At 38.4% G+C, this 12,981-nt stretch overlaps 2 non-coding genes across 2 annotated transcripts; both read right to left on the bottom strand.

Annotated features, from left to right (window-relative positions):
- Positions 1-10,473: 10,473 nt before the first annotated feature.
- Trnah-gug (transfer RNA histidin (anticodon GUG)) lies at positions 10,474-10,545 on the bottom strand. The gene has a single exon. It is a non-coding gene; the product is annotated as a tRNA-His (tRNA).
- Positions 10,546-10,715: 170 nt separating this feature from the next.
- Positions 10,716-10,787, bottom strand: Trnag-ucc (transfer RNA glycine (anticodon UCC)). Its single transcript has one exon. It is a non-coding gene; the product is annotated as a tRNA-Gly (tRNA).
- Positions 10,788-12,981: the final 2,194 nt, after the last annotated feature.

Raw genomic sequence — 12,981 nt, 5'->3', positions numbered from 1 at the left:
GATTCGACACAAAAGTTCAATTAATTGGACGAAGTGGCTTAATTTCCCCAATAGAGGGGTAGGAAAAAAAGTCCAGAGATGGATTTAGAGGATTTTTAAGTAGAATTTTATGAGAAATTTTTGGGAAAAATCAAGGAAAAAATACTGAAGAAGTTTCTAAAAATCCTTGAAGGCATTTCTAAAGGACACCTCTGATAAGTTTCTGAAAGAATCCTTGAAAAAAATCTTCGGAAATCCATAAAGGAATTACAGACAAAAATACTAGAAGAATTCTTAAATAAATCTCCTAATGATTTTTTGAAGGGTGATTTGGAACAAACCCTGAAAGAACTCATGGACATACTTCTAAATAGAGGAGCTTGTGAAATATTTGTAAGGGAATCACCAAAGAATTTTCTAAAATTGTTATTTTTTTTTCAAGGAGTCCCTGAAACCTGAAGAATGCTGTGCAATAATCCCAAGAAGAATTTCTGAAGATATTCTTGGAGAAACGTTAAGAAATAAATCCTGAAGTGAATTCTAAAGAATCCCTGAAGAAAGGTTTCTAAAAATCTCTAGAGAGGTTTACGATCCCACTTGTGGAGGAATATCTAAGGATCTTCTAGGAAGCCCCTTGGAGGATCCCTATTCAGATTTTTTTGGATAAACTCCTGATAGAATCCCTGGAGTATTTCCTGAAAAGCACCCTAACAGAACACCTACAAACATTTCGAATTTTACCATGACTATACTGGTCTAAAGTGAGTTTTAGAAAATAATATCCTTAGACGAGACGTGCGACGTTGTGAATTTCTATCTAGAGGAATCCTTTATAAATTTCCTGGTAAACGTCCTCAAGGCTACTCTCTGAAATTTATAGCATAGTTCTTATGAGGAAAGTTATTATTGAAACCTCTGATTGACATACGTTTAAACCGTTTACACAAAATAGATGAAAATTGTAATTTAGATACAAGAAAGAAATTGTTCTGTATTGACGTTTTTTTAATGACTAGAATTTGCTCTTCACTAAAAAAATAATTGAATATTTTGGTCACGCCGATTACGCCGCCGCCGCCGTATACGACGAACGGCGTGACGCCGGCGGTGCCGCCGCCGCTGCCTCGAATTACTATACACGCCGCCGCCGGTGAAAATTGCTTCGGCGCACACGTCTACTACAGGTCCTTGGCGCAAGATTCCGTTAACGTGTTCTAGGTCATCCAGAACTTCCGCAAGTAAAGGCCTGAATCTACTAGCGTAACTAATCAATTGCTTTTACATTTCTTATACGGTGTAACATCATACAGATTTATGGATCACGGTTCTATAGAGAAGTTATTTTCAAAGATTTTCTAGTTAATCCAAGATCTTTCGCGAGTTAAGGCCTTAAAATCAATAAGCATTATCAATGGACTTCTGTTGCATTACTGATGCGGTGCAATATCCTACAGGTCCATGGAAGACAGTTCTGTAGAGTCTTGATTTCCAAGAATGCTTTATGTCTTCCAAGTACTCTTGCGGCTCATGGAAGTTCTTGGAGTACCTAGAAGATGTTTGGCAATTATTTCTCAACAGAACTATGCTCCCTGGACCTTTAGGACGCTATACTGTATCAGTAATGTGACAACAAACCATTGATAACCCTTGTAAATCTTCAGGTCTAAACTCACGGAAGTTATTGGGAACTTGTATTGATTGCGCTTATAAATCTTAGGTCTTTACTCATGGAAGTTCTTGGAGGACCTAGAACATCTGTGGAAATTATTTCTATACAGAAAAATGGTTCATGGACTTGTAGCATGTTACAACGTATTAGAAATGTAACAACAATCCATTGATTACGCTTGTAGATCTTAAGGCATTCACTCGCGGAAGTTCTTGGAGGTCCTAGATCATCTGTGGAAATTATTTCTCTACAGAACTATGCTCCCTGGACCTGTAGGACGCTACACTATATCAGTAATGTGGCAACAAACCATTGATAACGTTTGTAGATCTTAAGGCCTTTACTCGCGAATGTTCTTGGAGGTCCTAGATCATCTGTGGAAATTATTTCTCTACACAACTATGCTCCCTGGACCTGTAGGACGCTACACTGTATCAGTAATGTGACAACAAACCATTGACAACGCTTGTAGATCTTCAGGTCTTTACTCGTGGAAGTTCTTGGAGGACCTAGAACATCTATGACAATTAGTTCCTTACAGAAAAATTGTTCTTGGACCTGTAGCATGTAACAACGTATTAGAAATGTAACAACAATTCATTGAGTACGCTTGTAGATCTTAAGGCCTTAACTCGCGGAAGTTCATGGAGGACCTAGGTATGTCTATAGAAATGAATACTCTTCAGTACAATGCTTAATGGACCTCTGGGATGTTACAACGCATGTAGCAAGAAATAGGCTATGTTTGTAGATCTTCTGGCCTTTATTCGCGGAAGTTCTTGGAGATCAAAATTGGAGGTCATGTTTGAAAATGATTCAGTGATGTAACAACAATCAATCGATTACGCTCGTAGATATCAAAGCCTTTACTCGCAAAAGTTCCTGGGTGTCCTGGAACATCTTTCTCTACACCACCTAGCTCCGTGGACCTGTAGAGTGTTGACAGTCTCCTTGATCCTTCGTTTCGTTCGTCTAGACAGTCCTTATCACCCCAAAATATCCTCTACGATCTTTCTTGAAAACAGTATGCACTCTGCTCCCCATAGCCCATCCCTTGTCCCCTTCCCCACTAACCCCTAGATTCAACCCTTACTACTACCCCCCCCCCTTTTCTTATTACTCTCTAAAACAAACCTCGGATATCTGAAGGAACAAAACAAAAACCTCTGGATATCTGAGGACATGTCATATATTTTCAGATTTCCCTCAGTTTTTTTTACACGGATTCCCGAATTAGCACGGTATTTTTTTACACGGTTTCGCGAATTAACACGGTTTTTTTTTACACGGATTCGCGAATTAACACGGTTTTTTTTTACACGGATTCGCGAATTAACACGGTTTTTTTTTACACGGTTTTTTTTTACACGGGACGTATCCCCCGTGTAAAAAAAGACCTTAGTGTATTCTTGGATTTTGGAATCCGTGACCTCATCTACGGTTTTTTTTTTTTTTTGAGAAATTATAATGCGCAAAAAGTTTCGAAACTGCAAAAACTTCAAAGGAGAATGGGTACATTCGGTTCATCCCATGTACACTAATGACTCATACCTTATCTAAATGGTTCCAGCAAAAAAAACTATATAGTGGGAGAAAATGATTTTTCATATACCTGATAATATCATTAAAATAAACAGTTTATAAAAAAGAAAATCCTAAAACGGTTTTTACTGTAACTTTTTTTCTTCCAGTACCGTCGTTCGGGGTGACATTGGGCCTAGAGGGTGACATTGGTCCATCGATCCCAAGCATTCAATATAAATCAGAGAATCTGAAGGGTGATGCAAAGTATCTTAGAATTATGTATTCTAGTAGTTTAGCACACAATATGCATTTCCGTAGTATTCTAAATGTGCAGAAGAGTGGCCCAATGTCACCCCGATTTGACCCAATGACACCCCGCACGACGTTATATATAATTTTCACCCTATGTAGACATTTTCTTATATTCGCTGAGACGTTAGTGTACATTAGACGGATCCCATATATTTTTGCCCATTCTCCTTTACATGAGGCCACCTGAAACACCCTGAACGTCTCCGAAACCCCATGAGATCCTCTGAAACACCCCCTGAAAATCACCAAAGTCTTCCTAGACACGTCCATGAAATCCCCTGAAATCCCATGGAACGCCCCTGCAATCTCATGAGACCGACTCGCCCTGAAAGTCACTGAAACCCCATGACACCTTAAAAACGTTTCTGCTTAACTCATGCAACCCTCCAAAACCACATGAAACGCCCTTGAAACCGCTGAAGTGCTCCTAAAATGCCTCTTAAGGTGAAACTGGAAGCATTTCCTCATTTTTTAATTTTTGATTTTTTTTATAAAATAACGAAGCAATATTTTCAAAAGCGGCTGTTTCTATCTCCTACACTGATGGAGCTTCGGTGTTGACACGGATAATGCGTCGAACCCTTGGCGGATCATGCTGAGGTGTTGATGGCGTGACCGACACTTGAAAAAGGTTTCCAAAGTGCTCGAACCAGAGTTTCAACTGGTTAGCCGAGTCGGTCAGTAACTGTTCAGACGTGTATTTCACGGGCATCGTAGCATTCATCTTGGTCCCATTAAGCCGACGTGAGACATCGTAGAGGAGACGGATGTCGCCGGTGTTTGCGGCTCTCTCGTCTTCGTCGAGGGATTTCTCAAGGAGTTTCTCAATATTTTTCTCCTAGCTTTCCTCCTGGACTACCTCTAGAGAGTTATCCAAAAACTTCCTCTAGGAATTCCTCACACACTACTAATCTAATCTAATCTAACACAGACGCAGCCAGTACGAGAAAGCATCCTGGAAAATATTTGGGTTAGATTATAGTGGTGCTCAGGCTGGAGGATACCGTGGGCCAAATTTGCAATTCGGGATCGACCTGCGGGCCGCATAAAACATCGATGCACAAACAGCAAAAGAACAATTCTAAAGCATATTTATTAAAAATCTGAACTGTTCAGAACTTGTGTAAGGGTCAAGCTTCATAATCTATTGCCCTTCGTGTAGCTCAATTTAGATTCATAAGTTTGGTTGAGAAAAACGTTTGAGTTCAAATTGAAATTCAAACAAACAATTCAGAAGTTGCCCCTAGAATTGCCTTGAAGCCACTTCAAGAACTTGTCAAGCAGCTTTTACAAGAATTTTTTTTGAATCGCTCCAAAAAGGTTTGCTGGATTTCTCCTGAAATTTCTTGTGGAGTTGCTTCAGAAGGTTTTGAAGAAATTTCTTGAAGTTTCTAGAATTCTCTTGGAACACCTTCAAGAACTCCTCTTAGATATGCCTTTGGAACTGCCCTGAAGTTACTTCAGGAATTCCTCATTAATCGTTTCCAAGAATTTCTCTTAGAATAGCTTTTGGATTTTTCCGAAAATTTTCCAGGAGTTTCTTGAAGATTTTAGAAAATTCTTTCCATAAGTCTCTTCTTAAGTTGATGAAATACTTCATCATTAAATTTCTTCAAAACTTTGATTTTTAACAACTGTTTCCGGAAGTTTCTTCAACATTATCTTCTAAAGTTGCTGCATAAGTTGCTTCAAATTTATTGTTCAAATTTCCTCAGGCGTTCTAGGCATCTTTTGTGTCTTGATGCAATTGTGTTTGTAGTTACTCCTGAAAATTCTCTATTTGTTGCTCGAGGAATTTATTCTAAAGTTGTTTAAGAAATTTCTGTTAGAGTGGCACCAAAACATTTTTCTAGGAAATGCTCCTATAATTTCCATGCAGTATCACCACAATTTTCTTATTGAGTTTCTTCAGGTTTATTTTCTCCAGGAAGATTTTAATTTCTCCATATATTTCGCTTAGAGTTGCTTAAATTTTTTCTCCAATAATGTTTCCTGGAATTTCTCTTAAAGGGCACAGGAGACGCTTTATGAATCTCGCCTGAGATTTTTTTTCTTTAGGTTTGTTCAGGAGTTTCGCTTGGGCAATTCAAATTGGATTCGTAAGCTTTGTTTCGAAAAATGTGTGAGTCTTGTAATAGAAATTTAAACAAACAGTGAAAATTATGCAATATTGGCAACCAAGTTGAGATATGTTGAGAATTTGGTCAAAAACTTCGTGCTTTGTGTTTTTATGTTCTTCGGAAAGGCGAAATTTGAAATATTTGCTCAGCGCTGCATTGACTGCGCTTAAAAACTGCAACAAATTTTTAAATGATTCAAGATTACATTTTTAACAAACTTTCATTTGATTCGTACCACTTATAACTTTAAGCTGGCTTCGTGACTTAGTTGAAATGCCGAAATATTTCGGAGTTGCGATTTCGAATATTATCAGAACGGATTGTTCTTTTTGTTTATTTATTATTTAATCTGTGTTCAACACTGTGGAAATTGATCAGCTTTTTTTTTTGTTTGATTTCCTCATAATCGATCAAAAATTTCGATTCGTCTTAAAGTACTCCGCGGTAGACGTGTGCGCCGCCGCGCCGCGCCGCCGTCGCCAACGATTTTTTCACGCCGCCGCCGCCAGTAAAATTGACCCGGCGCGCCGCTGTTCATATTTTTCCACGCCGCCGTACTAAATTTCCCACGCCGATGAGAAAACGACAAAGATTTTTTTTCTCGCCAACCTGTTTAAATCTGATACCAAGAACAGTGGTGGATTTTAAACAGATTCTATTTTTTTCCTTGTGCATATTAGCCGCATTTTTCTGAAGTTATTCTTGTGAATCTTTTGTTCTTTTTGCAATTTCGATCAATGATTTCTTACAACAATACAGCAAGATCCTCACTTATTTTTTTAAGTACTAAGTGAGTCTTTTTAAAAACTGGATTATCAACAAACTTCTTGGCGATATTTTCATTAGGTCCACAAACACATTATCCTACATATTCTTTGTATATTTCTTGGAAGATTTTCATGGAAATGTACGAATGACATTCTTGTAGGCATATGTTCCACCAAATCTTCAGAAATTCCTAAACACGACCCTCCAGAAATTTCACCAAGAATTCATCAGAAAATATCCGAATGTTCCTTTAGAAATATTTTTAGAGTTGCCTTAAGTTCCTCTATAATTTTTTTAAAGAATTTCTATGGAGAACCTTCTGAAATGGCTCCATTGATTTATTAGAAATTTCATTAACCTTTCAGGACGCGCGCCTGTCTGAACTAAAATTGCACCGTGCTCGCGCTATATACGGTGAGCAAGAGTTTTTTTTTTCCGGAAATTCTTCCGTGGACTCCATTTAAATTATACTAAGGAATTCCTTCTGAAACATCACTTCAGACCCCTTCAGTAGTTTAAGGGTTTTTCATAATTGTCAGTAAGAGATTATAATATGCATACTAGAGTGGGTCATCGTTTATATGGAAAAATGAAAAATTCAATGGTATCCCATCAGATCAAAGCTTTTTTGATCCCATTTCAGGACCCAAATAAGGGTGCAAAATTTGGGCACGATCGGTTATGTCTACGTTTTGCGCATCGCGTTTGGGGTTTTACACGGGGAAACACACCTTTTTGCATTTCTCTCATAACAAGCTCGAATTTTTCTAAAGCCATGTAACCGATAAAGTGAAAACATAGCCTAGGGTGCCCTGAAAAACTTTGTCGAAGACCGCGAAGTGGTCTGACGCTTATGAAAAAAGTTATAGCGTTGGCATTGCTTGGCAAAACAGCATGATTTTGTTGCTATTGTTATTCCTTTACATGTTAAAACATAAACACATGCATGCGGTTCGTTGGTTATAACTATTTTCACAAGCATCGGATCATTTTGCGGTCTTCAACAAAGTTTTTCAGAATATTGTAGGCTATCATTTTACAGTATCGGTTTAAAAGTTTCAGACAAACTTTTTCAACTTATGGCAAAAATGCAAAAAAATATGTTTTCCCAAACAAAATCCCATACAAATTTCAATTGCAATGCGCAAAGTGTAGACGCAACCGATCGTGCTCAAATTTTGCAGAGATACTCAGGACCCGAAACGGAACCAAAAATGCTTTGATCTGAGAAAACGGTTCCGATGACCCACACTAATGCATACCTTAAATAAAATTGTTTGCATGATGTTTTTGTTATTTTCAGAATTTTCTGAGATTCGCCACAAAAGTTCAGTTAATTGAATGCAGTGGCTTAATTTCCTAAATAGAAGTGTAGGAAAAAAACTCCTGAGATGGGTTTAGAGGATTTTTAATGGGATTTTTTGAGAAATTTTTGAAAAAAATCCTGGAGAAGTTTCTGAGATAATTCTTGAAGGCATTTTTGAAGGATATCTTTGAGAAGTTTCTGAATTAAACTATAAAGAAGTTTCTGAAGGAATCCTTGAAAAAAATCTTCGGAAATCCGTAAAGAAATTGCAGGTAAAGGTACAAATAGAATTCTTAAATAAATCTCTTAATGAATTTTTGAAGGTTGATTTGGAACAAACCTTGAAAGAACTCATGGACATTCTTCTGGATTCTTAGAAGAATTTCTTGCACAATGTCTGAAAGATATTAGTGGATAAAATTTCCTGATACAATTTCCCCTCTGAAGCAACGCGTGGAAATCTGGAGAATGCTGCGCAGTAATTGCAAGAAGAATTTCTTGAGATGTTCCTGGAAAAACGGTACGAAATAAATCCAGAAGTGATTTCTAAAGGAACTCCTGAAAGAAGCTTTTTAGGGCCACTGAAAAAAAAAATCTGAAGAAATCCCTGAAAAAAGGTTTCTGAAAATCTCTAGAGAAATTTACGATCCCACTTGTGGAGGAATATCTAAGGATCTTCTAGGAAGCCCCCTGGAGGAATTCCCAGAAGAATCCATTCAGAATTTTCTGGCGAAATTCCTGAAGAAACGCCTGAAAGAATCCTTGGAGTAATTCCTATAAAGCACCTTAACAGAATTCCTACAAACATTTTGAATTTTACCATGACAACACTGGTCTAAAATGAATTTAAGAAAAAAATGTCCTCAGGCAAGACGTGAATTTCTATCTAGAGGAATCCCTTTTAAATTTCCTTCTCTCTAAAATGTATAGCATAATTCTTATGAGTATAGTTTTTATTGAAACCTCTGACACAGATAAACAGACGTCACACTCCGTCCGCTTCCCATCGATCACTTTTTTAACGGTTGATTCAAATTATCGGTAGTTGGTCAATTGACCACGCGCAGCGCTGGCAACGGTTTTGCTCCTGTTTGACGTTTGCCCAGTATAGCCACCTAGTGATGGCCCGGCCAAACACAGTACGTTTAGCATTGGGCGATTTCGTTTTCGTGACGATGTTTTTTCTAATGAAATTTGAAATTTGTTCCAAATGTTACGCCTGTTTCTCTGTGCCTCTGATTTACATACGTTTAAACCTTTCACACAAAATAGATAAAAATTGTAATTTAGGTACAAGAAACCAATTTAGTAACAAATTTTGAAAACGACGTATAATCAATGCTACACCATTGATTATACGTCGTTTTCAAAATTTGTTACTGCATTATTCTGTATTGACGTTGATTTGAAATTGCACTTCACTAAAAAAATTTTTTTAAATTTTGGTCACGCCGATTACGCCGCCGCCGCCGCCGCCGAATAGGACGTACGGCGTGACGCCGGCGTCGCCGCCGCCGCTGCCTCAAATTACTATACACGCCGCCGCCGGTGAAAACTGCTTCGGCGCACACGTCTACTCCGCGGGCCGCATCTTAAGGCTTGGAGGGCCGCATGCGGCCCGCGGGCCGCAGGATGAGCACCACTGCGACTAATAGAGAAATGGAGACGCATGGTTGTTGACAGTTTAATGAAGAGAACACTGATACCACATGCCCTATGTTTAAGGCCTTTTCTTGTGTCATCACAAAATGGCTTCTTCAGAATCATCATCCAAATTCTACTTTACACAATATTGCACTAATACACTTACGTAAGAAAATCGACGCTGACCTTTTCTCTAAAATTCTCCACTTCACGCATCATATTTGGAAAAGAAATATAGAACACACTATTCCAATGAAAATTATCTTTCGAACTATCTACGCCACAAAGAAATATTTTCACTCAAACTTGAAAATTATACAAATTTGTCTCAACCGCACCAAGAGTTCGATGCCAATGTTTACCACCCACCACAGTACAACGACGGCGGCAGCAGCGCGACGCGACGGTGCTGTCTGGCGCACAATCATCGATCATTGAATGCAGTGATGTCGATCTTGTGGGTCAATTCATCAATAAAATCAATCAAAATCATTGAAATGGTCAATTCAAATTTATCGATTATACGTCGTAAAATCGTAAACTATTCTTCGAATAATTGTTGTTGTACTTTGAAGCACATATGATAGTAATAAAAGCAAATATTTTTTATTTGTGAAATCTCCTCCACACTGTCCGCCAACACTGCTGCTGCTTGCAAACATCAACAGCGGAAGAGCATTTAAGAGTATTCGATCATGTTTAGCTAATTACACATTAAATTCGGTGTTTTTCGTAATATTGAGACATGTTTCAATGTTATTTAGCAAAACAGAGAAGTCTACTGCTTGAATTGCTTTTAAATGATTAACAATCTTGAAATGTTTACATTGGCGGAAGCGAGACAAAGAGGTGCTATTTTTGTTTGTTTGTTTATAGAACAAAAGTAAAAAGGCAACACCACTACTGTTGCGCTCGATGATTGTTAGAAATAAGAATCGAAAAAGAAGAGCTGAAACAGGAATGATACTGGGAGTCACCTTAATGGCACTATTAACCGAAATGTATGATTGTTCTTACGCTCTTCAACTACGCGGATCGAAATTTTACTGATAACATACTTGATTTGGAATCGCTTTACAAGTGAACTGCAGGGCACAAGCCTCAAAAAACATCGCTCTCTCCGTGACAATGATCCCATTAGGCTGGGTCATTGCCGTGACCAGGATTCGAACCTGGGTTACTACGGCCACAACGTAGGGTCCTAACCACTAGACGATCACGGCTATTGGAACTGTGGATGCGTCGCGGTTAACTTGCGTACAGCAGCTGCAATGATTGGCAATAATAATTTTCCCATGTGGTAGGTATATATCAAGATTATGCAAATCGAGAGAAACAATAAAAATACTCATACATATCATTAAAGTCTTGCACGTTCAAATAAAAAAGATCCTGCGTCGGCCGGGAATCGAACCCGGATCAACTGCTTGGAAGGCAACTATGCTGACCATTACACCACCGACGCTAACGATTAAGCACTGCGTTTCATCGCTGGAGTGGGTTAGCAGAAGCAATTTCATATTTCCACATTTTTATTAAATCAACCGTATAATTTAATGCCATAAATTTGCCGTAAGCACTGACTGGGGTTCGGTCAAATCTCTCGCCGCTACACATTGCCACCAATCTTGGTGGTGTTGTTTTTTATTTTGCTCCAATTCATATCCCGCCTCGTGTCGAGTGCACCAACTCTGAACAATAGCATACAATCTTTCAACATTTGTTGGTATGCTCATTCGAATTGTCGTCGTCCATAGGATGTCGTCTACTCGTTAAATTTTTCCCTGCTTTTTCGATTCGGAAGAGTTAATCGGCATCATCATCCTCCTCCTCGCCGTCGCTGGTGCCGTTTTGTGTCGTGCTGGCAGAACCCCGTGCATACAACACATATACAAAAGGAGAGCGAGTTTTATACAAACATATTTACGAAACACTTAATAAATCATCCCGAAAAGCAGCGCCACTAGCTCGGTCGAATGGAGCACGCGGAGCGAGGCGCACACCATATACACCGCAACAAGTAGGAGCGGAGCGACCATTATAACGTCAGGCAGGGAAGAGCGAAAATGTGCGCGTTTCAAAGCCCAGCGCAGAGTCAGACGGAATCTCAGAAGAGCTCAGAGGGGGAACGACACCAACAAGCAACATCATCAACCAACAAGTTCGGATCGGAATAGCCCCGTAAAAGTGGAGAGATTTGCGCCTATTTTTCGGGTTATATTTGGAGAGGCACGTGGTGAAATATAAATAGCTGCGCGAATGCAGACCGGTCTCGCTCGGATTTCGTCGACGCGCGGTCGGTGGTTAACAAATTGGCATGAATGGCTGTTTTGTGGATAGATTATAAAACATAATGCGATTTTATTGACGGGGTGATGTATTGCTGCGAGAACTTGCGAAAAAGTTTGTTGAAATTAATATGTATATATTCTGAAGTGATTATGGAGCTGCTGGAACAGTAGTGGGTTGAAAAGTTTTTTACACGTGGTTGAAAGTTAAATTAACTATTGTACGTCAATTGCAGATGTATTACGTCAGTTTAATAATGTGTGTTGATAGCAACCGTAGTTCATGACAATACGTCGACACCAATAATAACAAACTGTACAATATTTGTTTGTTCAATACTTATAATAGATGACAATCTTTGGTTGTCGTAGTGAGGAAAATTACTCACACCTATCTAGATAAACGTTATTACTTTGTACTGAACTGCAATAATAAAATAATAGCATGGAACGAGCTCACTAACTTACAAATGCATCCCTCCTTTGCTGCATCGTCTGACTAGATTTTTTTTTTGAATATTTTTACTGATTTGCTCAGAATGCATAGCGGGTTCTCACAGCACCTTTATCAGATATAGTATGAGTATTATGATTGTCAAACCCTTTTAGGCAAAAAATTTCAAATTGATCGTGTAAGGGTTAGTATTAAAAAAATAATTAAATTAATTGGAAATAATCAAGTAATTATTTGGAGGCTAATTCCATTAAATTTAGGATGGACACATTTAGTTTGTCATCTACGTTGTACTACTAATAACCATGCGTTTCCATTTTAACATTGGTGCATGAGCTATTGGATTGTTCCACCTTTTTTGACTCAAATATTCATTCCTTACTACCAATCGTGCTGGAAATATGCAACTATGACGCGTATAAAAATATTAAACATGTAAGCAAATGTTATTTATCAAAAGACCGAAGAGAGAACGAAATGAAACCCAAGCATAAACACATCGGAAGAATGTGAACGTCGTGTAAAATTTATACTTGTCGACTGCCCCATTGGACAACACGCGCAATACTTTTAGGAAGTACACACATGCCCCTACTGCTGCGGCGGTAATGAACTGGAGTGACAGAGCTGCCGCCTGTCACTGTACGTGAGTACATAAAAGAACAATATCTACAGCATAAAGAGCAAACGCATTTCTAGTTTAGCTAGTGATTAAGTTGAATTTATTATCCTACCTATACGTGAATTATTCTAAATTTGGTGAATTATTATCTAAACCACTAGGTAACATTCCATTTCTTATATTTGTACCTATAAACCTATTTATATCCCGAGTAGAGCGAAATGGCAAATGAAGGGCAAATTTTACCATTAAAATAGAATGTTTGAATGGCAATATTTGCTATTAGTTTGTTTGA

This window comes from Aedes albopictus, chromosome 2, assembly GCF_035046485.1.
Source record: "Aedes albopictus strain Foshan chromosome 2, AalbF5, whole genome shotgun sequence".
Lineage (NCBI taxonomy): Eukaryota > Metazoa > Arthropoda > Insecta > Diptera > Culicidae > Aedes > Aedes albopictus.
This window is presented reverse-complemented; position numbering and strand designations above follow the sequence as displayed.